Source organism: Sinocyclocheilus anshuiensis, unplaced genomic scaffold, assembly GCF_001515605.1.
Source record: "Sinocyclocheilus anshuiensis isolate Anshui unplaced genomic scaffold, SAMN03320099.WGS_v1.1 scaffold1136, whole genome shotgun sequence".
In the NCBI taxonomy this organism is placed as follows: Eukaryota; Metazoa; Chordata; class Actinopteri; order Cypriniformes; family Cyprinidae; genus Sinocyclocheilus; species Sinocyclocheilus anshuiensis.
This window is the reverse complement of record NW_015548521.1, coordinates 1258092-1270528: the sequence shown is the minus strand read 5'-3', so window position 1 is coordinate 1270528 and position 12437 is coordinate 1258092. Positions and strand designations below refer to the sequence as shown.

The 12437-nt window shown below is 35.9% G+C and overlaps 1 pseudogene; it reads left to right on the top strand.

The window, feature by feature from the left end:
* The window catches only part of LOC107656820 (probable palmitoyltransferase ZDHHC8), a 73132-nt pseudogene that overhangs the window by 43992 nt on the left and 16703 nt on the right, over positions 1-12437 (top strand).

The window sequence follows — 12437 nt, the reverse complement described above, 5'->3', positions numbered from 1 at the left end:
AAACATTAAAACCCATTATAAACGAGGCATTTGTTGCATCCAGTGGGGACATAATTACTGATCATAATGACTCGTATTGTCTTTTTACGTGTTGTGTTGCGTATTGTGCCGCGTAAACATAAAATTAAAAAACATAGTCGTGTCCTCTTTTGGAAGGCCAAACAAAGTATTTTCACTTTCATAACGAAACACACAGTGTCTCCACGACATGGCGGCGGCGGCAATAATACTACAGCGAGAATCAAAGTTACACCTCCTTTCTTTGCGTGAACATTTGGGTGGTGTTATGCAAATCTTCCCACACAGTGACGTAGACGTGGGGGCGTGTTTAAGTGAGGCGTTTTAGGAGGGTATGGACAAGTCTTAACTTTTTTTAATAGAATATCTCTTTGGGTTTGAGACTTTAGTCTTTGCAACTTTTTGAATCTTAGCTATTCATGAACAGCTTGTAACACTCCAAAGAGAAAGGAAAACTTGAAATCGCATCATATGACCCCTTTAAAATTTGTAAAAATTTTCAAATATTTAAATTAATATTTGGTGCTCAAGAAACATTTCTTATTATCATCAATAATGTTGAAAACAGTTGTGCTGCTTCATATTTTTGTGGAAACTGATACTTTTTTGTCAGGATAGAAAAGTTGAAAAGAACAGCATGTTCGGCCTGGATTTGGCTATCTGTTTTTTTTGCCACGCATGTAACCACAGCAGCTGCAGTCTGGCCTTAAAATACACGTGGTAAGGAATGCGTATGATGTTAGCCAACAACTGCCACTCAGATATGCACTGTCAGGACACAACTTAAATGTAGCAGTGTGTGTGTGTTTGTGCGGCACACCTGTGGATGTATGTATACACTTGCTTTGAGTCTACAAGATATTTACTGTGGTGAATATGTTTGGGGACAGATTCCCTCAGGGCTAAATCTGACCCGGTCGTATTTATCTAGCTCTAGATCGCTTGGTGTTCAAGTTCAGCCCTCTGTTTAGCTCAGATCCGTTTAAGCTGCTGTTGTTGGGGATATTCTACTGTTTTAAGCAGATCTAAAGGAGGAAAGAGCGAGATGTCATCTCTTCTATTGTCCTTTCAGAGCGTGATTAATAGACTGGCGGGGCTTTGTGATCTTATTTATGCTGCTTTTCACTCTCATTATTAAATTGTTTAACGGGCTAGCGGTGAAGATAATCTCTTTGATGTGGATCACATCCCATAATGCCCATCGAGTACCATGTGGTCTTGTGCATGTTGTTTTTAGATGGGTGAGATTATGCTGGTAATAGTTCCCCTGTAAGTTTGGACTTGTGTTCACAGCTCTGCGGCTGTATCTGTGGGAGCGTTTCTCCCTTCGGCTGTGTTTTGACTGATGCTTTAATCTGGTAATGTGTGGAGGGAGACGTGACTGCCGGTGGGTTAATATGGGATTGATCTGTGTTTGCGTTTTCAGAAGTTTGTGTATTCAGAATCTCAGAGAAGATGCACTGTAAAAAATGAGCTCATCAATCAAAATGAATTTTACAATCAAGGCGTAACTAGTTACGTAACAGTAGTTTTTGAGATGTTAGATGCACATACTGTATATAAACTCACTATCATTCAAATCGCTTGGGATCAGTAACATTTTTTTTTAATGAGCGAAAAGTTTCTCAAAAATATTAAGCAACACAATTGTTTTCAACATTCATAATAATAAGAAATGTTTCTTGAGCAGCAAATCAGCATAATGAAGGATTTTGTGACTCTAGTAATGAAGCTGAAGCTGAAAATTTAGCTTTGCCACTAAAGGAATCAATTAAATTGGTCAATATATATTAAAAAAGAGTTTTAAATTGTAATAATAATATACAATATGACTGTAATTTTGAATAAATCAAAAATTGCAGAATTGGTGATCATAAGAGAGTTCTTTCAAAAACATGAAAAAAATTTGACTGACCTCAAACTTAGATTAATTTGGGGTCATAGAAAGAAAGTGGAGTGTAGACAGTGAAAGAGGGCATATGGGATTGGTACATGACTCATTTTGGAGTCCCTATGAGCGAGCAGCTCTTACATGTCCTGATCATGTGCACAGTTCACTGCACCACAGATCTGGCCTTTTCCTTTAAAGTTTTTGATGTCTTGAATGCTTGATTTTGGGGACCCAATTAAATCCAGCGAGGCTTTTTCATAGCCAAGTCAGTCCTGCGCTGGGATACAGCAAATGCCTGATTAAGATAATTGTAAGCGGCATGATAGGTTAATTGGTTTATTGGTGTGCGTGTGTGTGTCTGTGTGTGAACGTGTTTTGCTGGAGGTTTGGAGCAAAATTGTGAGATCCTGTGGGTCTCAGTGAATGAGTTGGCAAACACTGTTGAGGCTAATAAGGGGAAACCAAGCTTTGGCATCCCAGGAAGGATTAGTGGAGACTGGCTAGTGCCGCACCGCAAGCACCCCGTCTCAGACAAACTTGGATTAGAAGTGGGGGATAGTCTCTGTGTGCACGCAGGGTCCAAATTAACATTGTTGGCAATGGCGGATTAATTGATATTATCAGCATTTTCTGAGGCACAACTGTATTGTAAAAACTTTGAAGGTAAATATTTGTTTATACTTATTTTCAAATATATGCTGAAGACACTATATAGCTGGAGAGACTATGCACTACAGTCAAATATTAATTTAAACTTAAAAATTCAGTTTTGTATTAGAAAATTAATGTGAAAGAGAAGAATGATATATTTTACGCATTTTGGCAGTCATAGAAAACACCTTTAAAGGGATAGTTCACTCAAAAATGAGAATTTGCTGAAAATGCCATCCAGGATGTAGATGAGTTTGTTTCTTAATTGGACGCTTTGGATAAAAGCGTCTGCTAAATGATTAAATGTAAATGTAAATGGAACAGATTTGGAGAAATGTAGCATTATTGTACATCACTTGCTCAGCAATGGATGCTCTGCAGTGAATGGGTGCCGTCAGAATGAGAGTCCAAACAGCTGATAAAAACACCACAATAATCCACAAGTAATTCACATGACTGCAGTCCACTATTGAATGGCTTGCGAAGTGAAAAACTGTTTGTAAGAAAACAAAAATCCATCATTAATGTGTTTTAAAGGTCCCATATTGTCAAAACTGAAATTTCCTGGCTTTTTTCATAATAACTGAGGTCTAGGTGCTATGTAACTACCATATAAGTTTCAAAACAGTCAATCCACAGTCAAATGCACACAGCCTGCATGAAGTAGTTGTGATTTTTCACGAACCGTTGTGACTTCCGTAAAAAGGTGACCCATCATTACCGGTGTTTCTATTGACCTTACTTATGAGTATCACCAAGCCACAGCAGGCTACAGCATACATGACCCTAGTTACCTGTGGTTGGCCTGGCCGTGCTTCACTCAGAAAATGGATACTGAACTTTTATTCTGGCTAGAAGTGACGGTTAAGTTAAAGGTCACATATTTTACAGCTTTCTGGAGTTTTATTTTAAGTTTTGATGTCCTTAAGAATATATATTTGCGGTATAAGTACCCCTCATTTTTATAGTTGAGGTCCACTAAACTTTGTTGCATCAGCAAAGATCACATTGGTGGATACTGCCAACTTTAAAAATGAATGGCACAGCCATTGCAAATAGTTTTCAGTGAGAACACCCATTTTCAAAGGCAGGTTTTAAAGGTCACATATTTTACACCTTTCTGGAGTTTTATTTTAGGTTTTGATGTCCTTAAGAATATATATTTGCAGTATAAGTACCAAAAACCATCTCAATATATTTTTACAGCTCCTTTCTCAGGAGCTCTGCAAAGAACAGGTTGATTTTCGCCTGTCTAATTAATATTCAACAGGCCAATCAGAAGAGAGGCTCATGAATATTAATTAGACAGGCGAAAATCAACCTGTTCTTTGCAGAGCTCCTGAGAAAGGAGCTGTAAAAATATATTGAGATGGTTTTTGGTACTTATACCGCAAATATATATTCTTAAGGACATCAAAACTTAAAATAAAACTCCAGAAAGCTGTAAAATATGTGACCTTTAACTTAACCGTCACTTCTAGCCAGAATAAAAGTTCAGTATCCATTATTACGCTTCCTCCAGTGAAAAAGTTCATCTCCTGCTGTCTTCTCACATCAAAATCCACCAACATATTTGTTTAGAACTGTTAGACTTTTTCTGCTTGTAAACTTGATCTGTGCATATTTTGCGCCCGATTCAGACGAGATGACTTTTTCACCAGAGAAAGCAATATGAGAGGACTCATATTTTAACCAGAAACAATGTTTTGAAGTTAAAAACATCTTGATGATGGAATTGTTTATTAAAAACATGCAGCTTTTGGAAATGTGTTGAATACTTTTGGATCATTGTGATGTATGTATCAGCTGTTTAGACTCTCATTCTGACGGCAGCCATTCACTGCAGAGGATCCATTGCTGAGCAAGTGATGTAATGCTACATTTCTCCAGATCTGTTCCTATAAACGGTTCATCGATTCATCTACATCTTGGATGGCCTGGGGGTGAATTCAATTTCAGCAAATCTTAATTTTTGGGTCAATTGTTCCTTTAAATCATTTAAGTTGCAAATCCTAAAAATAAAAAAAATCACCATTAATATCACAATTTTACTTTCATTTGAAGCTCAGCAAGTGTTAGTTTTGGACCCAGTGTGTGTACTCACACACGCAAATGCACACACACTACCTTGCTGTCAGGAGTGGTCATTTACTTTCATAAGATTCTAATGAGCAAAATCTAGGGCAAACATTTTTCTTTTAGGGCGGTTGTACAGGAAGTCCTTCTAATGAATAACGCGTTTCATTTCTCTGTTGTCAGAAGCTCCAGGGTGGATCTGTTCACCACACAACGTTAGTGCCTCAACATTCCCCCAGTAAGCTTCTGTCTGACTGATTAATGATCTCCTGTGTTCAAGCCCATCACATCTTCCTTTTTTCTGGACTGCTCTGCTCCATTATAAATCATGTAAATTCCACACACCTTGATTAATGAAGCATTGTTTATTGTAGCTACAGGACTCCTATGCTTCGCTAATTGGCCCATAGCGCTTTGAAATAACTTAAGCAGTGAAGTGAAAGGGGGAAAAAACGAGAATAGAGGTGTGTGAATTCAACTACCTTATCTCTGCAGGTGTAAGATGGCATCCATGCAGTAAATGTGAGGACAAAAAAATGTGCACAACAAACATATACCAAGCTTTGATGTTGCATTTTTAGCACAGAAACACTCTGGCGGATACGATAGGTGGAACTTCAAAAGCTTTTGCCTCTATTCTGGCACTTAGATATGTTATTTGTCTAGTCAGATGGGATCTACATTATTTAAATACATCTATCGTCCCAGAGAGATGTGCATCGTGGAGATGTGTATGCTACATATCAATGATAACACACACCTTACTGAAAAAATAAATAAAATAAAAAATACAGTTTGATGACTTGTTGTCAAGTCCCAGCAGAAAATATGTTTATTAGTGTTGGTTGTTAAGACATCCATAACAATTATTATTGATCATCATACTTAAGATTAGAGAACCCGTAATCCTAAATATCGAACTTTATAATGCCTTTAAAACCATCAATGGTTTTCATCTACAACGATCTACTCTGGTGTATAACTCTCTTTCCTCCTCTTTTTATTTTGTTTTATTTTACCACCATTGAATAAACATAGCAATTGTGATTTTTGTCTTCTCAAGCACCACTAATAAATAGCTTCTCTATAGATGTATTTATTTAAATTCAATAATTATTGAATTGTTAAAAATCATTTGTTGTCCCTGCACAGTTTTATTTTATTTTATTTTATTAAATGAACATAGTAATTGTGATAATTGTCTTCTGCAGCACCACTAATAAATAGTTTCTCTGCAAGAGTTATTTATTTAATAATTTAAAAATTATGAGTTTTTTATTTTGTTAATTTATTTTACAGCTGTAAGTGTCATATCAGGCGCCACCAATAAATAGCTTCTCTGTTAGATTTTATAATGTATAATTATTTATATTTCAATTATTGCTCCATCTATTAAATGACTAGATTTGTTGGGGTTGTGATGTCTGTCTCTCTCTCTCTCTGTCTGTTTTCTGCATGTTTTCTAGCATGTTTGAATGTACTTTCTGTTTATCTCACTATCAGAGTGTTATGAATTAACTAGCACCGGTTTAAAAGCTTTGTGCTCCCTAAAGCTGTTGTTGACAGGGTTGTTTCTTTTATCTATATTGATCTCGTCAGCATATTATAATCCTCACGGATAGATGGCTCCTTAGAGTGACAGCCTCTGGCACAGATATGCTAATATTTGTAGCAGCGAGGCGTTAGACACATTGCAGGGAATGGCCTAAATGAAACCTCATATACACCCCTCCAGCTCAGCCCTTGGGTTGTTAAAATGCCAGTGTCATTTACACTAAAATAAGGGGCTCGAGTATGCTAGAGAGATGCGTGATTTAGGATACAGCCTTCTTACACAGGGTTTGCTGGTTTTAAGGGGCAGCTAGTTAAACGGAGAACAGTAGATCTCCATCACAGCCCTGCCTGAAGAAGTTAAGCATAGATTGTTTCATGAAGGTAATTAAAGTACTTTTAGTCATGCATACTTTAACGTTTAGACTCCCCACAATTATGAACACAGAGGACGAAACAGACTTGCAAATGGATGAATTTGTTGACTTGTTGTCTAGGTTCATGTCCATTGAGAGACTCAGAAGCTTTTCTTGGCAGTATATGAGGATTATGTGCTTCCAACATCGTCTGCAACACTTTGTAGAGAGCTTTAATAAGATAATTCCCCTTTCCACAAAGCAAGTACATATAAATGCTTTACTAAATCTGAAGTGTTTCCTAGAAGGGTTTACAGTACATTGACATTTACACATTTGGCATACGCTTTTATCCAAAGCAACTTGCGTTTCATTCATGTTATACATTTTATCTGTTCATGTGAGTTTCAGCTGTAAATGGAAGCACTAATGGCAGTACTTGACGTTATTATGGCAGTGATGACGTTCTTGTCTACCCTCAAGGAGATGTTCATGCGGCCGATTTATTTCTTCGCCCACAGCATGGATTGATTCTGCGGTCGTCTGTTTGTGATTGGATTACACATGAAGGAGTAGTTATGCCATCAGTTTTGCTCTGTTGTGTCTGAGGGGGGTGAATCTGGCCTCTTTATCATTCTCACCTTCCACTTCATTACTGCTTTGTATTCTCTGGTCTGCCATCTCTGATTAAAATGAAGAAAACAACAAATTGAATAGAAAACTGAATGGAATGAGTGTATTGAATCACATCAGGGAGATAAAGGTGGCAGACTTCACCTATCCGAAGAGTCTGGCGTTCCTCCAGTGCAGACGGAGTACGAGTTAGCTTTTCCCTCAGGGTTCGAGAGAATAGTAGCATGATCTGCTGCCTGCCGAGAGAGAATAGACATAGCAGGAGGGGTTAGAGAGTTGTGGATCATTCTATCTTTAAAATCTGATTGGATGAGGTGTGTTCGAAGCTGCTTCAGAAAAGCCAATATAACAGTTGCTTGGCAACTATAAATGTCTGCAGTTAGGCTAATGGACTGTATTACTTTAAACAATATTTCCATTATTGAAATTGTTACTATAATTAAATGCACTTATTTGTTGAACAGTGCTGTCTTTATGAAATACATCTGGTAAAATCACTGTAAAGCATGGCCTTGAGTGGCTTGTTGCTTCATTATGTAATGGTTTAGATGGTTACATAGTGGTCATACTATGAATGCATTATAGATTTATCTACCTCTAAATGACATGCAGAAACCAAAATAAATGTGCTTGGTCACTTTGCATGTCGTTCAGATGGTGTCCTCCTGTCTGGATGGGCGGTTCTTCTTGGCCAGAAAAAGCCCTGTTCTGCAAGACTACAAGAAATGTAATAGACTTGCCAAATTTAGAAGTGCACAAATATATATGCTTGGCTCTGCCTGTTAACCCATCTGAAATAAAACCTGAGCAGAGCCCAGTTAGAGTTACGGTAGGACAGCTAGTCGTGGATGGGTCACCAGTAGTTGCTTACCTGCATAAGCAGTTTACCCATTAAACATTACCACGCACCTCTTTTGAGTTCAACAAATCAGTGTGAAGTAGTGGTCGATCAGTATAGGTTTGTGTAATTGCCAATAGCAATATCTGTATTTTTATGATATGATCAAATTTAATTAATGCAGGATCTATACATAATAAATGTTGATAATAATAATAATAATTGAAAAATAGTAAATATCATTATTGATTATTATTATTATTATTAAAACAATAAAATGTGTTGCAGAAATGACAACAACAATAGTAATAATAATAATAATAATAATAGAAAAAAGAAATGACAATGTACATTTTTTTTATTATATTTTTTTATATATTTATTTATATATTATATATTTACTATTATATTTGTATTATTTTATAAATTTATTATATATTATGTTATAGATTTATATTATATTTTTTATTTAGATATATTATTTTGTTGTCATTTCATTTGTGAAAAACAATTCTTTTTATATAGTTATAGTTATTAGTACTGTTGTTATTTCATTTGTGCAAAATACCATTTTGTTGTAACGATAATTTAATCATATATATTTTTTTTTTTTACTGACCCAAGGGGAAATTAATATTTCTGTTAATCGGCCAAGCAGGCATAGTTATCAGTCAAATATATCCTAATGTTTGCAGATTATTCAGTCTGTCACTATAGTAACTGCACACATTTTATTTTAATTTATAAAGTTCACAAGTTTTCTGAGGTTTGCATTAATCTCTCTGTTCATGCAAAAAAAATATTGCAGGGATGAACAAATGTTGTTCTGAAAAAAATTTCACAGGCTGAAAAATGATAGCATTCAAAATAATAATCTTTCTTGTGTTTCTCTTGCATGCTCTCAGGTGTCCGTGGTTAACCAAGGCCATCTCACCTGTTGTGCCTCTATACAATGGCATCGTCTTCCTCTTTGTGTTGGCCAACTTCAGCATGGCCACCTTCATGGATCCTGGAGTCTTTCCCAGAGGTATGATCCAGTTGTAGTGTAGGTTTCTCTGTTTCAGATGTCTGGAGATAGTACAGTAGGTCCATGATTAGAATGTGCAGAAAACTGCATGTCACACAATGCTGATGTGCATGTTGAAATGTCGGTTTCCCAGCGGATGAGGACGAAGACAAAGACGATGACTTCCGAGCTCCGCTTTATAAAAACGTGGAGATAAAGGGAATTCAGGTGCGGATGAAGTGGTGTGCCACGTGCCACTTCTACAGACCTCCGCGCTGCTCACACTGCAGTGTGTGTGACAACTGTGTGGAGGTGAGGCGCATAAAATTCTGCGTAATATAAAATGATCACAATGCCAGTGCTCACACACACACACACACTTTTCTTCTCATTGTAGGAGTTTGACCACCACTGTCCATGGGTGAACAACTGCATTGGCCGTAGGAATTACCGATATTTCTTCTTGTTCCTGCTGTCTCTAAGTGCTCACATGGTGGGAGTGTTTTCCTTCGGCCTACTTTTCATCTTACACCACCTTGAGAGGCTGAGTGCGCTTCACACAGCTGTGACGTATCCTTCCACAGTACGCAGTTCCTGGTCAGAAATAACTAGGGATGCACCGAAATGAAAATTCTGGGCCAAAACCGAAAATTCTGGATGCACTTGGCTGAAAACCGAAAATGCTTTCTTATTTTATTAAATAATATAAAGTAATTTTGTGAGACTTTTTAATTTAACTCAGTAATTTTAACGATACTGAATAAAAAAAAAAAAGCCAATAAAATAACCACACTTTTACTGAAAGCAACACAATAAAACTGGACAGAATTTATATTAATATTGGTAACACTCTACTATAAGCTTAATTAGTTAACTACTTTAGATAATGAACTAAGAATGCACAATAGTTCTTCAGCATTTATTAATCTTAGTTAATGTTAATTTCAACTTTTACTAATGCATTATTAAAATCATCAGTTGTGCATGTTAACAGTTAATGCACTCTGAATTAACATGAACTAACAGTGAACAACTGTATTATCATTAACGAACATTAAGAAAGATGAATAAATACTGTATTAAATGTATTGTTTATTGTTTGTTCATGTTAGTTAATACATTAACTAACATTAGCTAATGGAACCTTATTGTAAAGTGTTACCTTAATATTAAATATCAATATATAATTTTTATTCACTTCTATGTAACCTAATGGAACCTTATTGAAAAGTGTTACCTTAATATTAAATATCAATATATAATTTTTATTCACTTCTATGTAACAGAATCAGATATGAGTGGGTTTTTTTTTTTGGGGGGGCTAATTATCCAAATAATTTATAGTCCTAATTATTATCAGTAGGGCTGGGTATCGAGTTCGATACTTTTTAGGCTGGAAGCTGTTAATGCTCATCAGTAAATCAGTGGAAAATAAATAGAAATCATGATTCTGTCTGAGCTATGTGTTTTAAAACGAACACTAACTAGTGTAAATGTAGCCTAACAGATGTGTAAACTGAAGACTATTTGAGCTTTATTAAAACTATTTGCACTGATTTATTCCTTTGTGCAGTGGCTCAGGGGTCTTTGAGTTTGTATAAACATCAACAAGCTGAAAAATAAAACCAAAGTTTTTTTTTTAGATAATGTAATCTTGTTAAAATTGATTTCATAAAATTGGTATCGGAAAAAGTATCGTTCGGGAACCAGTATCGAAGTCAAGGTATCGGTATCGATATCGAACATTTTTGAACGATACCCAGCCCTAATTATCAGAGCATGTGAGCAGAGCATAGCGTCACTGAAGGTAGTGTCATTTTACCAGCGTTGTCCAGTACAGCTGTACTACAGCATGTTACAGCACAGTAGCGCTACTGCAAACAGGAACAAGTATACTGCATAGAAATTTCCTGTCAGCGCGTTATTTGAGTGGACTTTGCTTTTCCGGTGAGCATGAGTATCATACGTGCACATTCATAGAGCGCAATACTGAGCAGAGCGTCAAACTATGCAGTGAAGAGGAGAGTGAAACATGCGTGCTGAACACTGCCGGGCATATATATTATTATATGTATATTTTCGGCCGTTTTTCTCTTTCGGCTAAAACCCAGAAAATACAATTTTCGGCTGATAATTTTCAGCGGCTGAAAATTCGGTGCATCCCTAGAAATAACATATAGCAACTATGATAAAAGCTCATTTACTGTAGTTGTATTTAGGCTATTCTATGTGGATTTACACTACCGTTCAAAAGTAAGATTCTTTTTTTAAAGAAATGGCTATTTTTATTGAGCAAGTGTAATGACAATGAAGACTTTTATAATGTTACAGATGATTTCTATTTCAAATAAATATTTTCGATAGCGTATCAAAGCAACAATAACATCTGACTACAACAAAATCATACATTTTAGTTTAGCCTACAAAATAACAAATGTTTTTTGTTGTTGTTTGTTTAGTTTTTTGTCCCCCTATGAAAACTCGATTTTGGCAATTCAAGAAATCTGATGAAAGAATGAAAGGATTTTTTTTAAGCTGAATTTTTCTCTTGAGCAGGCGTGACCGTCAACAGCATTTTGTGAGATTTTCATTGGCACATTGTCTTATGTTATTTATTGTAATTATGATTTACTACTATAGTATATATTCATATTTTAAATTAGACTTTATTTTTTATATTTGTAGTTTTAGCAAATGTTTGTGCTTTTGTCTTTTTTAAATTTGTAGTTTTTTAAATTTTAGTAATTTTAGTACTTTAGCTTCAACTTATTTCAGTTAATTGCCAAGGCAACATTTCTAATTTTCTTTTAGTCTAATATCTAATATTTTTATTTTAGTTTATTTCAGATTTTTATTTTAGTTTTTCATTTTTTTGAGTTTCTTTTAAATATTTCTGTGTAACTTTATTTTTATTTCAGTTTAAAGTTTTAGTAATTTTAGTATTTTAGATTCAACTTATTTAAGTCAATTGGCAAGGCAAAATTTCGAATTAAAATTTTCTTTTAGTCTAATATCTAATATTTGTATTTTATTTGATTTCAGATGTTTAATAGTTTTAATTAACAATAACGTCTCGGTTACGTATGGTAACCCTCGTTCCCTGAAGGAGGGAACGGAGACGTCACGTCGGATGACCGACGAAATTGGGATCTCGCTTAGAGAGACCAATCTACTTCGAGTGTAAACTAAACGAGCCAATGCACATTGGCATGCAATTATTGCATCCAGCTGCCACTGATCACAGCGTGAGTATAAGTAGGCAGCAGATGCAGCGCATATTCAGGTTTTCGCTGAGGAGCCGAGCCGGTGACCCGGCCGCTCAGCGATGGTACAGGAGCTGTGGCGACGGGACGTGACGTCTCCGTTCCCTCCTTCAGGGAACGAGGGTTACCATACGTAACCGAGAAATTCCCTTTC